The sequence below is a fragment of the Lepus europaeus genome, chromosome 7 (assembly GCF_033115175.1).
Source record: "Lepus europaeus isolate LE1 chromosome 7, mLepTim1.pri, whole genome shotgun sequence".
Lineage (NCBI taxonomy): Eukaryota > Metazoa > Chordata > Mammalia > Lagomorpha > Leporidae > Lepus > Lepus europaeus.
In genome coordinates, this window is record NC_084833.1 from 32,259,082 (window position 1) to 32,277,323 (window position 18,242).

Below are 18,242 nucleotides of genomic sequence, written 5' to 3' on the forward strand. Positions count from 1 at the left end.
CTGTGGGTCAGTAATGTGGGTCTTGGCTCTTCATTACAGCCAACCGTCTTGTGTACCCGGTTTTGTTTTTGTCTCTGTGCAACCCTGTATTTGCGTTATGGATGCGGTGTGGTAACGTTGGTCATTGTGGCAGAGTTTTCAAACAAATCTGACGCTCAAAGCGTGCGGCATTTCCAGCTGTGGGTAGTTGACTTTCTTTAGTGGATGTTGTTCCGCAGAATGTTTTCAGTGTAGGGCGAAAATCGTTCACAGCGCAATGAGCTGTCGCCAAAGTGTGTGAATCCCCAAGGAAATGTCTTCCCTTGTTTAACATTCTGGTAACTTTGTCCCCTCTGAGGTGCCTCGCACAAGCAAAGTGGAATTTCCCCGGGAATGAAGTGGCTCGTTTGCTCATCAGGATTAGCCGTGTTGAATTGTTGATTTGAATCATTCATAGCATTGCTTCACTCTTCATGCTGCTTTTGGAAATAGTCACTGGTAACTCTTAAGGCATTTACGGAAACCTGTATCATCGCTGGCTTCCATTTGGGAAGAAAATGTAAAGATTCCACTAAGAATCTTTCCCTTAGAAGATAAATTGAAATCCTCGAACTTGATTATTCGCTATTTGTCTCAGTTGTAAATAAATGCCTGTGGTTGTCTTTGGTGCTGCGAAAGAAAAACCTTGCTGAACTATTCTTGATTGAAAACCAGCAGATTCTGTGAGGGTGGAATTTGCTCTATAATTTAGTTTTCTCTAGCCATTTCTTAAGCAATTAGAGTGTTCAGGATAACCTTTCCTGATGTCAGGTGTGGCTTGTGGTAGTTAGCGAATTTTGTAAAAACCTGGATTTCCCATTTGTAAAGTGTGCTAATTTAGTTTGAGGAAATATTTTAATCCTTTTACTATTTCATACCGTGTGCCAGCAAGGAACCTAAATATGGCATAGTGGGCTAAGCCACCTTGTGGAGTCTGGGCTACTCTGCTTCCCTTCCTGCTTCCTGCTAATTCATCCTGGCAGGCAGCAGATAATGCCACAAGTACTGGGGCCCTTGCCGCCTGCATGGAGAACCTGAATGGTGTTCCTGACTCCACGGCCCGATCTGGCCCAGTCCTGGCTGTTATGGGCATTTGGATAGTGAACCAGTGCATCAATATGGGTGTCTCTTCCTGCTGTCTGTCACTCTGCATTTCAAGTAGATAAAAATAAAAAGCATATTTTTTAAAAAAAAAAAAAACCATAGTGCCCACTAGGCGGCAGCATAGTGTTTTTGGTTTGTCTTAATTGTATTGGTGCTATGATAGTAGTATTCTGATCAGTAGATATATATGTCAAACACATGTTACATGTTAGAACCTGGACTAAATGATTTATGTACATTATCTAATTTAATCCTAAAAAAACAAACCCCAAAGCCTAAGGCATAGGTATTCCCATTATTTGCATGCCACGTGAGGAAACTGTGGGAAAGAAATTTCCTAAGAATGCAAGGCCAATAACTACATAGCCAGTACCTGATAGAGGTGAGTTGAAACCAAGGTGCTTACCTACTACTTAATGGTAACCAAATTAAAGTTCTTGTAAGTTTGACTAAATTGTGAAGAGCCTGCAGTTAAGATGAGAAATCTTCCTGTGGGTATTCTAAAGGAGGTGAAAATTAAACAGTGGTTTTGCATCATGTGCCTCAAGATGTTTTGGAATACATGGTTTCCAAAAGGCAGTACTTCATATATTCTGTTTCAGGGAGTGCTAGTCTTCTGAGATGCTTTAATTTTTTTTTATTAAAATTTTATTTAATGAATATAAATTTCCAAAGTACAGTTTATGGGTTACAATGGCTTCCCCCTCCCAAAACTTCCCTCCCACCCACAACCCTCCCCTTTCCCGCTCCCTCTCCCCTTCCAATCACATCATGATTCATTTTCAATTCTCTTTATATACATAAGATCAGTTTAGTATATATTAGGTAACAATTTCAACAGTTTGCCCCCATATAGCAACACAAAGTGAAAAAAAATACAGTTGGAGTACTAGTTATAGCATTAAATAAGAGTGTACAGCACATTAAAGACAGACATCCTACATAATATTTTTTTTAAAAAATTAATTTTCTATGCCATTTCCAATTTAACACCAGGTTTTGTTTTTTTTTTTTTTCATTTCCAAGTATCTTTATATACAGAAGATCGATTCAGTATATAATTAGTAAAGATCTCATCAGTTTGTACCCACGCAGAAACACAAAGTGTAAAAATACTGTTTCAGTACTAGTTATGCTTTAATTTTTTTTTTAAAGATTTATTTATCCATTTGAAAGTCAGAGTTACACAGAGAGAGGAGACGCAGATAGAGAGAGAGGTCTTCCGTCCGATGGTTCACTCCCCAGATGGCCGCAACAGCTGGAGCTGTGCCGATCCAAAGCCAGGAGCCAGGAGCCTCTTCCAGGTCTCCCACATGGGTGCAGGGGCCCAAGGACTTGGACCATCCTCCACTGCTTTCCCAGGCCAGAGCAGAGAGCTGGATCAGAAGAGGAGCAGCTGGGACTAGAACCGGCACCCACATCTCATGTGGTGCTAAACCGCTGTGCCACAGTTCTGGGCACAGCGCTGGCCCTGTGATGCTTTAATTTTTAAAAAAGAGTTCCTGTGGCAAGAAATACTCCTGGAATTCATTAAAGATAAAATGTCCTGCAGTAAAGGAACATGTTTAGCCCAATGTCTTTTTGTACTCATAGCATTCTTAACCTTTTTAAACTACAGCTCACTTTAAGAAATACATTTTATATATAGGCCAGTATAAATGTATCCATATACATCTGAGATAAAATACACATGAGGCAGTCAACTCAAACTTTACCATGAGCAATGTGCTCTTATATTGTATATTTTAGTTTTATCTAACCTAGGCTTTCATTAAAAAAAAAAAACAACCCTGGTCAGGACCTATCACGTTGATTTCTTGACTCACAAGTAAATCACAGAGTGTATTGTAGGTTTATTGCATTGAGATTATGGATTTTAATTTTTTTGTGAATTATTTATTAATGGAAGACAGTTTAAAAAATTGTGTAAGGGCTACAGTTGATGGGAGCCATGGATGTCATGGTATGTATTTTTGGTGCCAATTATGATGTTCTATCAGTTCTGTTAACAGTTGAATGAAAACTTTCTAAATGGGGAATTATTCCTTTTTTTTTTTTAAGATTTATTTACTTGAAAGTTAGAGTTAACAGAGAGGCAAAAGCAGAGCAAGAAGGGGGAGGGCAAAGAGAGAGAGAGAGAGAGAGATCTTCTGCTGGTTCGCTTCCCACATGGCCTCAATAGCCAGAGCTGAGCTGATCCAAAGGCAGGAACATGGAGCTTCTTCCAGGTCTCCCACGCGGGTGCAGAGACCCAAGCACTTGGGTCATCTTCTACTGCTTTCCCAGGCCATAGCAGAGGGCTGGATTGGAAGTGGAGCAGCTAGGTCTTGAACCAGCACCCATATGGGGGTGGGGGTGGGGTGGGGTGCGGGTACTGCAGGAGGTGACTTTACCTGCTATACCACAGTGCCTGCCCCGGAAATTATTCCTTATAATAATTCAGGCTAGTAGTGAAGTAAGAGCATAGAATAATTTTGTAGATTAGAATTTCCCAAACTGTGTTTTCATGGGGACTAAATGTTCCCCAGATTTGGTTTGCCTATTATTACAAATTTATGAAATAAAATGTTCCACCATCAAAGTAAACTTGAAAACTACGTGTTAAAGTTAAATAGGTTCTAACTATGTTAACAAGACTATTGATCTCTGATGTGAGGTTAGTATGAAACATTTACCAGATTTATTTATGCCTGTTTTTAGCAATATATTTTGTAGATCTTGAGCCCCTTAAAACACGCTTTGGGAAGTAATCATATAGATAATTAAGAGAAAAATGTTTTTGTTATAATGTACGTATAAGTGAACATTTTATTGTAATTCATGTAATTTTCATAATTTCTTAATTTTATTTGCTAATATTGACTGAGAACTACATCAGGAAGCTGTTGAACTTTCTTAGTTTTCTTATGATCCATGGAAGCTTTCTTTTAATAATAACAAAAGCCTTTATAGAATTGTCTGGCACTGATTAATTTCATATAAAATAAGAACTTTCATTTTCAATTTAAGTTCAAAGAGAAATACATTTCTAGTTTTGTTAGAATCAGTTTTTATTAATACAGTTTTATAATTTAGTCTTGTTTCATGTTTGGAAAAATATGAAATTTACTTGGAAGTTGTAAATGTTTCAACAAATCTTTGAAAGATTTTCCTATACATTCCTTATGGTCAAGATTAGTTTTATGTACTTGATCCAGGTCTCTATTGTATTACTTTAGTTGAGTCTATGTACCATTAGCAATTCATTTCATGTTATAGTTTCAAAATGCACCTTATGGAGATAATTTATAGGTTTCTTTATACATCTCACCCATTTGTATCTAAAATATTTCTGAATTTCTAAAACTTATGTGAAATCTTCACCCTTTTGATTAAAATAAGAAATTTTACTGTGTATAGAGGATGTTTCATATATACATACGTATGTATATGTATGTGTGTATGTGTGTGTGTCTGTATACATATATATATATACAGAATATATATATGTATATGTGAGTATATATATATATATACACACACTTTCAAGAGACAAAATGTTGGGCACTGTGGCATAGGGGGTAAAGCTGCAGTGCCAGCATCGCAAATGGGCACCTGTTCAAATCCTGGCTGCTCCACTTCCCATCCAGCTCTCTGCTATGGCCTGGGAAAGCAGTAGAAGATGGCCCAAGTCCTTGGGCCCCTGCACCCATGTGGGAGACCTGGAGGAAGCTCCTGGCCCCTGGCTTTGGATTGCAGCTCTGGCTGTTGCAGCCATCTGGGGGTGTGAACCAGCAGATGGAAGAATCTCTGTCTCTCCCTCTCTCCCTCTCTCCCTGCCTCTCCCTCTCTCTCTGTGTAGCTGTGACTTTCAAGTAAAATAAATAAATCTTTAAAAAAATAAATTTTTTTAAAGAAGAAAAAAAGTCAAATAATTTTGTATAATTTAATACAATATTTGTCAAAGTGTTCACTAATTTCTTAAAGTTCATTTCACAATTAGGGCTTAATAAACCGACAGGTATGAGAGTTATGGAAAATAGCATTTATTGTAGCATTATAAATACAGAATTATATGGAATAGTTAATAAGAAATGGAGCAATACTTGCAAAAATACAATAAAGTGCTAGTCATATGATCCAGACAATAAATATAGTTAAGAAAAGGAGAATTGTGTGGTGGATTAAAAAAAAAAAAGCTTCATAGAGAGTATGGAACTTGATCTGATATTTAACTGTGTGGGCACTTTACAAAGTTGGTGAAAGGACTGAATTAAAGGATGAGTTTAAATGTTTTTGCAGTATGTATGTTCATAAATGTATTGAAAAACTCTTGTGTATATGCATTTCAAAATTTTTTCTTGAAAATAAGCTTTTAAGCCCATTTTCCATGAACTTTTTGAAGTCTCCTTCAAAAATAGGGCAAGGCATTAGGCATTCAGTATGAGAACAGAATGGGTGAAGGTATTAGTTCAAACTACTTAACAAGGCATAAAAGACCCCAAGACCTGCCTGCTTCTCAAGCCTCATCTCATTCTCTCAGCCTTATAGACTCCTATCTCCCTAACCTGGTTTTAGTTCCTCATTTAAAAGGGTGTTCATCCATGTATGTCTTTCTCTTATGCTGTGGTTTTTTTTTTTAAGATTCATTTATTTACTTGAGAGGCATTGTTAGAGGGAGAGACATATACTTTTTACGTATCTCTACCGTTGCACATGATCATATTGTAGTTATTTTTGTATATCTATATCTACTGGAGTTCTTTGAGGACAGGATCTATTATTTTAGAAATAATTACACTGGGGATACTGGCTCAGGGTCTATTTCAAAGTCCTTCTTCATGAACTGTTGGTTTCTGAACCCTTTAATAGCATAAAATCTCTTCTCCACAGGTTAATTATAAATCAGATTTTTAAAAATATTTATTTATTTGAAAGGCAGAGTTAGAGAAAGGGAGAGACAGAGAGCTATCTTCCATCTACTGGTTCATTCCCCAAATGGCTGTAATCACTGGGATTTGGCTGGGCTGAAGCCAGGAGACAGGAACTTTTGGATCTCCCACATGGATGACAGGGGCCCATGCATTTGGGTCATCTTCTGTTGCTTTTTCAGGTGTATTAGCAGGGAGCTAGATCTGAAGTGGAGCAGCTGGAACATGAACTGTGAGCCTATGTGAGATGCTAGCATCATAGGCAGTGGCTTAACCCACTATGCCACAACCCTAGCCCCTATAAATCAAAGTTTTATAGCTAGAATTTATACTAGACACCATTCAGTGTAATAAGCTATTGCACTTGTAGCTGTTTTTGTGATGAAGCAAGATTAATAATAAAATATGTAAACTTAGTTTACCCTGATTTTATAAATGAAGTAAATGAGGTTTGGGTACTATAACTCTGAACTCTGAACACTTAGAGCACTTTTTTTTTTGTAGTTTAATACATCTTTTATTACATTATGCCTGATATTATCATGTCTGGGATTACAGTTTTTGAATATATATTTTATTCACTTTTCTAAATTATAAATACCTTGAGAGTAAAGACCATTAACTCAAATTCGTGTCACCTGGCAGTTCCTTTCTTTTTTTTTTTTTTTAATAAGATTTATTTTATTTATTTGAAAGAGTTACAGAGAGAGGTCAAGACAGAGAGGTCTTTCATCCACTGGTTCACTCCCCAGATGGCCGCAATGGCTGTAGCTAAGCCGATCGGAAGCCAGGAGCCAGGAGCTTCTTCTAGGTTTCCCATGTGGGTGCAGAGGCCCAAGCACTTGAGCCATCTTCTACTGCTTTTCCAGGCCATAGCAGAGAGCGGGATGGGAAGAGGAGTAGCCAGGACTAGAACCGGAGCCCATATGGGACGCCGGCGCTTTAGTCCAGAGCTTTAACCCACTGTGCTGCAGCGCCAGCCCCCAGCAATTTCTTGAACATACTCATTATTATCTCTATGTAAGAAATCTACTTTTAAAAAATATATATCTGGACACTTTTCCATATCCTTCATTATATAGTTGTACCTTTCTTGGTCTTTTCCAGATTTGTGGTATCTATCACAGTTAACAGGAAATATTCTGATTGCACATGCTAACTTTGTTGACTCATGGTTTCCAGCTATCTCTCTCCCATCTCTTCCCAAGAATATGAATGATCTATTCAATCAGTGCAGTGCCAGTGCAGCAGATATTGAGTGCTTGCCTCTGTAAATTATATTTGGCAATATGAGGATACAAAAAGGAGTAAAACTTGATATTGGTCATGAACTTAGAATATAATGGCTAGGCCAACGCTGCTAATACAACACAGAATATGGGTGCAAATATAATCACAATTTTGGCACTTGTACAGTATGAGGGCATAAAAAATCTTTTGGTTCTTTGCTTTTAGAGGGGGTGAACTTTAGGGATAGTAACATTGATAATACTGTCAGATTACAAGGAGTCTTGGGGCCAGTGCTGTGGCGCAGCAGGTTAACACCCTGGCCCGAAGCACCGGCATCCCATATGGGTGCTGGTTCGAGACCTGCCTGCTCCATTTCCAGTCCAGCTCTCTGCTGTGGCCTGGGAAGGCAGTAGAGGATGGCCCAAGTCCTTGGGCCCCTGTACCCACGTGGCAGACCCGGAAGAAGCTCCTGGCTTCGGAGCAGCTCAGCTCCTGCCGTTGTAGCCAATTGGGGAGTGAACCAGTGGATGGAAGACTCTCTCTCTCGCTCTGCCTCTCCTCTCTCTGCGTAACTCTGACTTTAAAATAAATAAATAAATCTTTAAAAAAAGGAGTTTTGGGGCCGGCGCTGTGGCTCACTTGGTTAATCCTCCGCCTGCAGTGCCGGCATCCCATATGGGCACCAGGTTCTATTCCCGGTTCCTCCTCTTCAGGTCCAGCTCTCTGCTTGTGGCCCCGGAGGGCAGTGGAGGATGGCCCAAGTGCTTGGGCCCTGCACTTGCATGGGAGATCAGGAAGAGGCACCTGGATCCTGGCTTCGGACCAGTGCAGTGCCGGCTGTAGCAGCCATTTGGGGAGTGAACCAATGGAAGGAAGACCTTTCTCTCTCTCACTGTCTGTAACTCTACCTATCAAATAAATAAAAAAATTAATAAAAGGAGTTTTGATGGAGTTAACAGAGATTGCCAATGATCTTGTAGTGCTCTAGGATCTCAACATTACTATTAAATATTTTTAGATCATGTTTTATAATTTTTTCTCAACTTTTATCAGTCTACACATATACTAACTTGTATGTAATTAGTGTCTGTAGTTTTGCAGAAAGCTTCACTTTGTTGTAACAAGTTTCAAATTTAATATTTAAATAGCATATTCATATTACATATGAAGAAGACATGCTTATAAGACTGACTTGGCATTCAGTTCAAGTTATAAGAGTATTCCTCAGAATAATAGGCAATATGATGAAACCAACTTATAGAGTAACTTATGAAAAAAATGAAATTATAGTTCTTTAGCAGAATTTTTTGGGAAAATGTTTTAATTGCTGAAAAATTAAATTGTTTTTATATTTGTAAAGCTATTGACAATTTTTTTATTCTTTGAATGTTTTAGCTAATGTCAAAGCCTACCAATTGTTATTATGTGAAATGATAGTGTGAAATTGATGCTGTTATAGTATAACAATAAGGATGTGACTCATGTATTTTATGTACACATGCATTCAACTGTAGTGACAAATGGCTTCATGCTGTGTGATTAAATGCATATTAGCGTTTGCCCTAGGCATTTGATTATTACCATCTTTACTTCATTACATTACCACACTGTATGGCCATATAATTTATAAGATAATACACACATCACTTTGTTGCTGATAGGAATTATTCTGTTTTATGGATGGTGTCCTTTAATTTTGCCTTTCATGGATTATAAAATTGGTTAATATCTGCTGAAGTGAATCACTGGAGAAGCAAATAAAGATGTTGGCCTCAGGTCACAGTGTCATTTGTGATACTGGCAAAATCTTACAGGCTCATTTATCCCTGTACATGATTGATAACAGCATGGGTTAAATGGAGAAAGCTTTGCTTCCATTAAAGGATCATCATGAATGAAGACCTCCCACTTAAAAGTCAGGCATGATGAGGAGACAAGAGACTATCTACAGGTCAAATTAAATAACTTAAATAATTTAAGTAGAATGACAGTGTAATTTGTCCATTCTGTGTTATTACTCTGACCCCTATCAGGATTATAGGCTAACTTACTTTCCATTGTAAAGTATTTAAGATGTAATTTTTAATAAATACCTTTAAATATATAAAAGCCTTTATAGCATTTAAATTGTGGTAAAATACAGATTTTTATTATGTGCTTTTGAAAAGAGCATTTTTAAAAGAAACTGCACTGCTTTAAAATGTAAGATCAGTAATATGTTGAGTGTTGAGGTAATGCTTTAAGCATTTCATAATATATTGGCTTTCTTTTTAAATTGAAATAATTATTACAAATATAAAACATATTTTAAATAAATATGAGTGTCAAAATTATAATTTTATTATGAGTTACTGTGGATAAAATTATTTACATGAGTACATTAGTAATAATTTGAAATCAAATGTTAAAAATGTAGTCAGCATTTTTTAATGGCTGCTTTCCTATATGGAATCATGGAGTTTATTAAAATTATGGTTCATAATAAGGAAAGGAATATACATTTTAATAAACTTCTACAATAAAAGCAGTATTAAAACAACATATTTCAATATATTACTCATATTGAAATACAGTAAAATGTATTTTTTGGAGGCTTCAAATTAAAAATAACATGTCTCTTAGATGACCAAGATGGTCTGCATTATATATATAAGCATTCTGATTTCTCTTTTGCTGGCTTTGAACTCCTATCGTAGCTGGGACTTTTCATGTATAACCTTGTTTAGTCATCACATACTGTAAAATAAGTATCGTTATCCTTGTCATATAGATCAGGAAACTGAAATACAGAGAGATCACACAGCTGGTAAGAGGAGGTAGAATTCTAATTAGCATCTCTTATGGGTTTTGTTATAGCAGTCTATAGAAATGCATATGTCTTTTTCAAAAGCATATGACAAAATGTGTTTCACTGCAAAACGTGAAAACCAGTGCATTTCTTACTTTATCAAGCTATCTCTGACAGTATTGTAGAATTTGGGAGGGGAGGGCGGTACTGGCATTGTGGTACAGCAGATTAAGCCATAGTTTCTGACACCAGTTCCGGTCTAGCTCCCTGCTAATGCACTTGGGAAAGCAGTGGAAGATGATACAAGTATTTAGGACCCTGCCACCCATGTGAGAGACCTGGATGAAGTTCCTGGCTTCTGACTTTGACCTGGCCTACCTTGGCCATTGTGGCCATTTGGAGAGTAAGCTAGTGGATGAAAGATCTGTCAGTCTCTCTCTGTAACTCTGCCTTTCAAATAAATAAATATGTATATTTCTTTCTTTTTAAAAAAATAACTTTTTTTTTTAAAAGGCCAAGACAGGCCAGCGCTGTGGCTCACTTGGCTAATCCTCCACCTGCGGTGCCGGCACCCTGGGTTCTAGTCCTGGTTGGGGCGCCGGGTACTAGTCCCGGCTGCTCCTCTTCCAGTCCAGCTCTCTGCGGTGGCCTGCTAGGGCAGTGGAGGATGGCCCAAGTGCTTGGGCCCTGCACCCGCATGGGAGACCAGGAGGAAGTACCTGGCTCCTGGCTTCAGATCGGCAAAGCGCTGGCTGTAGCGGCCATTTGGGGAGTGAACCAGCGGAAGGAAGACCTTTCTCTCTGTTTCTCTGTCTATAACTCTACCTGTCAAAAAAAAAAAAAAAAAAAAAAAAGGCCAAGACAGAGGAAGGAAGTTTCCATCTACTGGTGTATCCTAAGTGATCCATGATGGCCAATGTTGAGCCAGGCAAAAACCAAAAGCTGGGAACTGAATCTAGGACTCCCACATAGATGACAGAGATCCAACAATTTAAGCCATTATCTGCTGCCTGCCAGGGTCCACATTAGCAAGAAACTGGAATCGGGAGTCAGAGCTGGGACTTGAACCAAGGTATTTTAATATGAGATGCTAGCCTCTCAACCAGTATCTTAACTGCTAGACCAAATGCTTGCCCTGTAAAAATTTTTTGACAGCGACCACAGTAAGAAATAACATTTTGCATTGTGATTTAGTATACATACATGTATTTACATTTACATAAAATTTTAAAAATGTATAAAATTCACAGTTTGTGAAATTACTAACCTAATCTAATCTACTCTGTTCTGTTGAATTTCACTATAAGAAATGCTACTTACAGTTTACTTTGTTTTCATATGTGTATAAGGGCTTTGTATCAACTTAAAGCGTGCTAGTTTTCCTCTCCATTTTAAAAGTTATACACACACACACACACACACACACTTGGTAGAAAAGCAGATTGAGGGGCTTGCATTGTGGTATCCTGGGTAAAGCTGCCACCTGTGACACAGGCAACCCATATGAATACTACTGGTTTGAGTCCCAGATGCTCTGCTTCTGATCCAGCTCCCTGCTAATGGCCTGGCAGAAACAGTGGAAGATGGGCCCATGCCACCCATATAGGAGATCCTGATGAAGCTACTGACTCCTGGATTTGGCCTGGCCCATCCCTGGCTGTGGCAGCCATGTGGGGGCTGAACCAGTAGATGGAAGATCTCTGTCTCTTCTTCTTTCTCTGTAATTCTGATTTTCAGATAAATAAATCTGTTTTTAAAAAGGGAGAATGAAGGGGATAAAATCTCTTATTTCGTGTTTTACAAGACTTAGAAAAACAAAGAATTCTGCTATTTCGTCCTCTCCAGAGCAACTACATTAAACTATTTTAGCTAATTTTTCAGAAATTTACTTTCACATCTCTAAATAATGTGCTTATCATTGGTCTTGATTTTTCATTTTTACACATTATCTAATGCTTTCTGTAATTGAAATTGAGGATTTAGCTTTCTTTCATCATTTGCCATTCTCCTCATATAATTATATTATACTTATCATACTTTTTTTTTTTTTTTTTTTTTGGACAGGCAGAGTGGACAGTGAGAGAGAGAGAGAGAGAAAGATCTTCCTTTTCCGTTGGTTCACCCCGCAATGGCCACTGCGGCTGGCGCACCACACTGATCCGAAGCCAGGAGCCAGGTGCTTCTCCTGGTCTCCCATGCAGGTGCAGGGCCCAAGTACCTGGGCCATCCTCCACTGCACTCCCGGGCCACAGCAGAGAGCTGGCCTGGAAGAGCAGTAACTGGGACAAAATCCGGCACCCCAACTGGGTCTAGAACCCGGTGTGCCGGCACCACGGGCAGAGGATTAGCCTATTGAGACATGGCGCTGGCTGTATCATACTCTTGATTGTTTTAGTGTTTAGTTATATGATTGTGACTATATAAATGCTATTTCCATCTGAACCTTTGTAGTTTGCTATGATTACTTACCTCTTCAGATTGTCTTTTTTCTCATTGCCTATTTTTAAATGTATTCATTACTAATTCAACTCAGACTTTTGTATAAAACTCTTATTAGTTAAAAATAGTTGGGGAGTTGGTGATGTGGTGCAGCAGGTTAAGCTGCCACCTGTGACACCAGCATCTCATATGAGCACCAGTTTGAGTCCCAGCTGCTCCACTTCTTTTAGTTAGTTATTTGAAAGGCAGAATTAGAGGGAGAGACAGAGAGAGATATCTTCCATCTGCTGGTTCATTCCCCAATGGCCACAACTGTCAGGACTGGGCCAGGAGCTTTTTCCAGGCCTCTCACATGGGTTTCAGGGGCTCAAGCACCAGGGCCATTTTCCACTGCTTTCCCAGGCCATTATGTTTCAGGTGGTGGCTTAACCCTCTTTGCCACAATGCTGGCCCCAGATACTCCACTTCTGATCCAGCTGGGAAGGCAGCAAAAGATGTCCTGAGGGGTGGTGCTGTGGTGTAGTGGGTAAAGCGGCCCCATGCAGTGCCATCATCCCATATGGGCACTGGTTCATATCCTGGCTGTTCCTCTTCTGATCCAGATCTCTGCTGTGGCCTAGGGAAATCAGTAGAAGTTGGCACAAGTGCTTGGGACCTTGAACCTATGTGGGAGACCCAGAAGAAGCTCCTGGCTTCAGACTGACCCATCTCTAGCCATTGCAACCAATTGGGGAGTGAACCACTGAATGGAAGTCTGTCTGTCTGTCTCTTTCTCTCTGCCTCTCCTCTCTGTAACTCTGCCTTTCAAATAATTAAATGAATAAATCTTCTAAAAAAAGAGATGTCCCTAGTGCTTGGGTTCCTGCTACCCATATGGGAGACCTGGATGAAGCTCCTGGCTTCCTTCTGGTTCAGCTCAGGCCATTGTGGCCATTTGGGGAGTGAACCAACAGATGGAGGATCTGCCCCCCCCCCCAACTTTGCTTTTTAAATAAATAAATCTTAATAAAATAAAAATTTCATCATAATGAGGAAATTGCTACAAGAGCACATTAAAACACTCCAATCTGGACTGATTGCCCTCTTTCTGCTGCTCAAGTATCATCTTGGGATACTCCTTCACCATTCCAGGGTTCCTTTCCTCTCTCTTTTTTTGTGTAGGATCACCGTATATAGAATGTTTGTGTCCCTCCAAAATTCATGTGTTAAAACCTAATTGCCGGCTGGCGCCGCGGCTCAATAGGCTAATCCTCCACCTTGTGGCACCAGCACACCGGGTTCTAGTCCCGGTTGGGGCACCGGATTCTGTCTCGATTGCCCCCCTTCCAGGCCAGCTCTCTGCTGTGGCCCGGGAGTGCAGTGGAGGATGGCCCAAGTGCTTGGGCCCTGCACCCTCACGGGAGACCAGCAGAAGCACCTGGCTCCTGGCTTCGGATCAGTGTGGTGCGCCAGCTGCAGCGCGCCGGCGGCGGCCATTGGAGGGTGAACCAACAGCAAAGGAAGACCTTTCTCTCTGTCTCTCTCTCTCTCACTGTCCACTCTGCCTGTCAAAAACAAACAAACAAACAAACAAAAAAACAAAAACCAAACCAAAACAAAAAAAACCTAATGTGTGGCCTTTAAGATTTGATTAGGTCATGAGGGCTGAGCCCTCATGAATGAGATTATTGCCCTCATAAGAGAGATTCTAGAGAGCTCACTCGCCTCTTATACCATGTGAGGATACAGCAAAAAGATAGCTGTCTGTGAACTAGGAACTCATATCTCATCAGACACCAAATCTACCAGCCCTTTGATATAGGACTTCTCAGCCTCCAGAACTATGTGAAATAAATTTCTATTTTTAAAATAATTTCTGTTATTTATAAGTCACCTAGTCTATGATATTTTGCTATAGCAGTCTGAATAGACTTAGACAAGTATCCCCTATTTCCTGGAACACATGCCTTCCACTTTTTTTGAGAAATACTTGGGTAGCTCCCTTAGAAGTGGTGCATTTAAGGTAAATTCCTTTTTATTTTTTTAAATATTTTGCTTATTTGAAAGTCACAGAGAGAGGAAGACACAGAGATAGAGGGGAGAGAGAGATCAGTCTTCCATCTGCTGGTTCACTCCCTAAATGACTGCAATGGCCTGAACTGGGCCAGCCACAGCCAGGAGCTTCTTCCAGGTCTTCCACGTGGGTGGCAGAGGCCCAGGCCATCTTTTGCTGCCTTCTCAGGTGCATTAGCAGGGAGCTGAATTGGAAGTGGAGCAGCAGATATTTGAACCAGTGCTCATATGGGATGTGGGTGTCCAGGTGAGTGGCGTAACTGCCATTCCACAACACTAGCCCAGGTAAATTCTTTGGGATACTCTGTGTCTGAAAATATCTTTTATCTTCACACTTGTCATGACTGGTAAAATTCCAATCCAGTAATCATTTTCCCTAATAATTATGGACTTAGTTTCCTTTTATTAATCCAAAAATTACTCTGGTGTAAATTTTGATCCTGATGATTTGGGACTGCTGGATTATGATGTCATTCGATGGCTGGGTCCATGTTCTTGTCTCTGAGACAGGAAAGAGTTTGAGGATGAGATGGAGGTAAAGGTTTGCAGAGAAACAATATTTATTTGCATGTCAAGTGAAAGTACATACTTGAGAGGCAGTGTAGGCATTCTCATGAGTGAATTGTATTCAACAAGGTATGGGATGGTCCCCTGATGTGATCTGTAGGTATAGGGAGTGGTATCTGGGGTGGAGTTTTGTTGGATATTCATACACAGGGAGTGGAGTTTGGGTTGGGGTTTGAGTAGCACCCATTTCCTTGACCTTTCTTTGGAAATCTCAGAAATGTTGTAGTGTCAGGTGCATGATGGGAATAGGAGTGTCAGCCATTGTAATATTATTACAATGATATAGTTAGCTAAAGGTCATTGTGGGAACACAGCTGACAGTCATATTGGTTACTTTTGGCTGATGCTAGTTATAAGTGGTAGTTTTACAGGAGCTACAGTTTTCCAGTTTTCTACTACCTTGGAAAGGAGGGGGGGGATTTGGGTGGTACAGGTGGGCCTGGTAACCTAATAAGCATCTTCTTACTATCTACCCCCTTGTCTACATCACTTTGTATAGATTCTGTTTTTCTTTGTGTGTTTTTTTAAATTTTATTTAAGGTATACAAACTTCATGCATTTCATATATACAAATTTAGGAACATAGTGATTCTACCCTACCCTCGCTTCCGCCAGTTATTAACATGATCTGTCTTGGTGATGGCACCTGAAGGGCTTCTTTACTATGCAGTCATATTTCTTAGTTCTGGGAAAATTGACTTTGAAAATTTTTGATTTCTTGTCTACTTTTTTCACTCTTTTTGGGTCTTCTAGGGTACAGTTATTGGATCTTCTGGATTAGTTCTCTAATTTTCTAATTATTTTTTCTTGACTTTTATATTTGAATTTTTAAATAAAAGATTTATGTATTTATTTGAAATGCAGTGTTACAGAGAGAGAGGGAAAGACATCTTCCATCCATTGGTTCATCTTCTGGATGGCTGCAAGGGCCAGGGCTGGGCCAGGCTGAAGCCAGAAGCCAGAAGCCAGGAACAGGGGCTCAAGCACCTGGGCCATGTTCCATCACTTTCCCAGGGACCTGGATTGGGGATGGAGCTGCTTGGACTCAAACAGGTCCCCATACGGGATGCTGATATTGTAGGAGGCAGTTTTAATCTGCTACATCACAAAGCTAGTACCTTGGCCTTTTTTTTTTTTTTAAAGCATTTTGTTTCTTTTTGCAAAATTGCAACTTTGTCTTCAAGCCTTCTATTGAATTTTTCATTTCTACTATCTTAATTGTTAAAATAACTCTTTCTGGGGCTGGTGCTGTGGTACAGTGGGTTAAGCTGCTGTTTGCAGTGCTGGCATCCTATATGTGTGCTGGTTTGTGTTTTGGCTGTTCCGCTTCCAATCCAGTTCCCTTCTAATGTGCCTGGGAAAGCATCGGAGCATGGTTCAAGTCCTTGGGCCCCTGCACCCATATGGGAGAAGAAGCTCTAGGCTCCTGGCTGCAGCCTGGCCCAGTCCAGGCTGTTGCAGCCATTTTGGGGTGAAACAGTGGATGAAAGATCTCTGTCTCTCTTTCCCCTCTCCCCCTCCAACTCCCTCCCACCTACCTTTTCTCTGTGTGTAACTCTTTTAAATAAAAAAAAAAAATCTTAAAAAATAACTTTCTTTCTGTGTATCTTTTATGGTGAGATCTTTTTTTTCCCATAGATATAATGTATACTATTAGGAATGTTCATGGTTTTTCGTTTGGAAAATTTCCTTCTGTTTAATCTTTGCTTCCTGTGTTTTGGTTGTCTTTGGTCTTTGAAATTGGATACTTTCACTCAAATGTCTGTTGTTCTTTAGCTTTCTGTCCTGTGTTTAAGAATGGAGCATCAAAAAATAAACTGGAAGCTGTGTGTGTATGGGGAGGGCTTTTTGACTCTGGTCGTCATTTTTGGGTTATCTGACTAGAAAATCTTGTGAAGAAACTTGCTGTCACATTATTTGTATTGTTTTTTCTTAGCCTGGTCAAATTCCCTAGAAAATACACTTCTAATCTGCTGCCTGAAGAATTTTCTGTCAGCAGGTCTGAGAGCCCTTTGGGGAGGTAGGCTGGTAGGATTGAGCTGTCACATATCACAGCATCTGATGCACTTTGCACTACAGCATTGCTCTAATTGGTAATTGATTAGTATTTGTATAGAGTAAAAGGGCCAGGAGACTGGAACTCCATGTGGGTCTCACATGGCAGGGTCCAGGCACTTGGACTATATCATCTGCTGGCTCCCAGGATGCCCTTACTAAGAAGCTGGATTGAAGCAGAGTAGCCATGACTTGAACCAGGTACTCTAATATGGCATGAGAGCTTTCCAAGTAGCAGGATGCAGGAGCCACAAGTCGCCAGCCTCTTGTATCTGTCTTTTTGATTATAGTGTGTCAGTCCATTTCTCCAATATCTTATCTTGAAAAATTTCAAAACTTATTAGAAGAATTCAAATACTACTACATTTTTTTATAATTATTATCTAGATTAATCAGGTATTAAAAATAAGCTCCATTAGCCGGCGCTGTGGCTCAACAGGCTAATCCTCTGCCTTGCGGCGCCGGCACACCGGGTTCTAGTCCCAGTCAGGGCTCCGGATTCTGTCCCAGTTGCCCCTCTTCCAGGCCAGCTCTCTCCTGTGGCCCCGGAGTGCAGTGGAGGATGGCCCAAGTGCTTGGGCCCTGCACCTGCATGGGAGACCAGGAGAAGCACCTGGCTCCTGGCTTCGGATCAGCACGGTGTGCCGACCGCAGCGCGTCGGCTGCGGCGGCCATTGGAGGGTGAACCAATGGCAAAAGGAAGACCTTTCTCTCTGTCTCTTTCTCTCTCACTGTCCACTCTGCCTGTCAAAAAACAAACAAACAAACAAACAAAAACTCCATTTACTTTGTGTCTTTCTATAGTTTTTTTTTTTAAAAGGTTTATTTACTTGTTTGAAGGTCAGGATTACAGAGAGAGAGAGGGAGATACACAACACACACACACACAACACACACACGGAGTAGGGGAGGGGAAAGGGAGGGAGGGAGGTAGAGAGAATATCTTCCATCAGCTGGTTCACTCCCCAAATGGCTGCAACAGCTAGGGCTGGGCCAGGCTGAAATCAGGAGCCAGGAGGTTCTTCCAGGTGTCCCATGTGGATACAGGGGCCCACACACTAGGGCCATCTTTGGTTGAT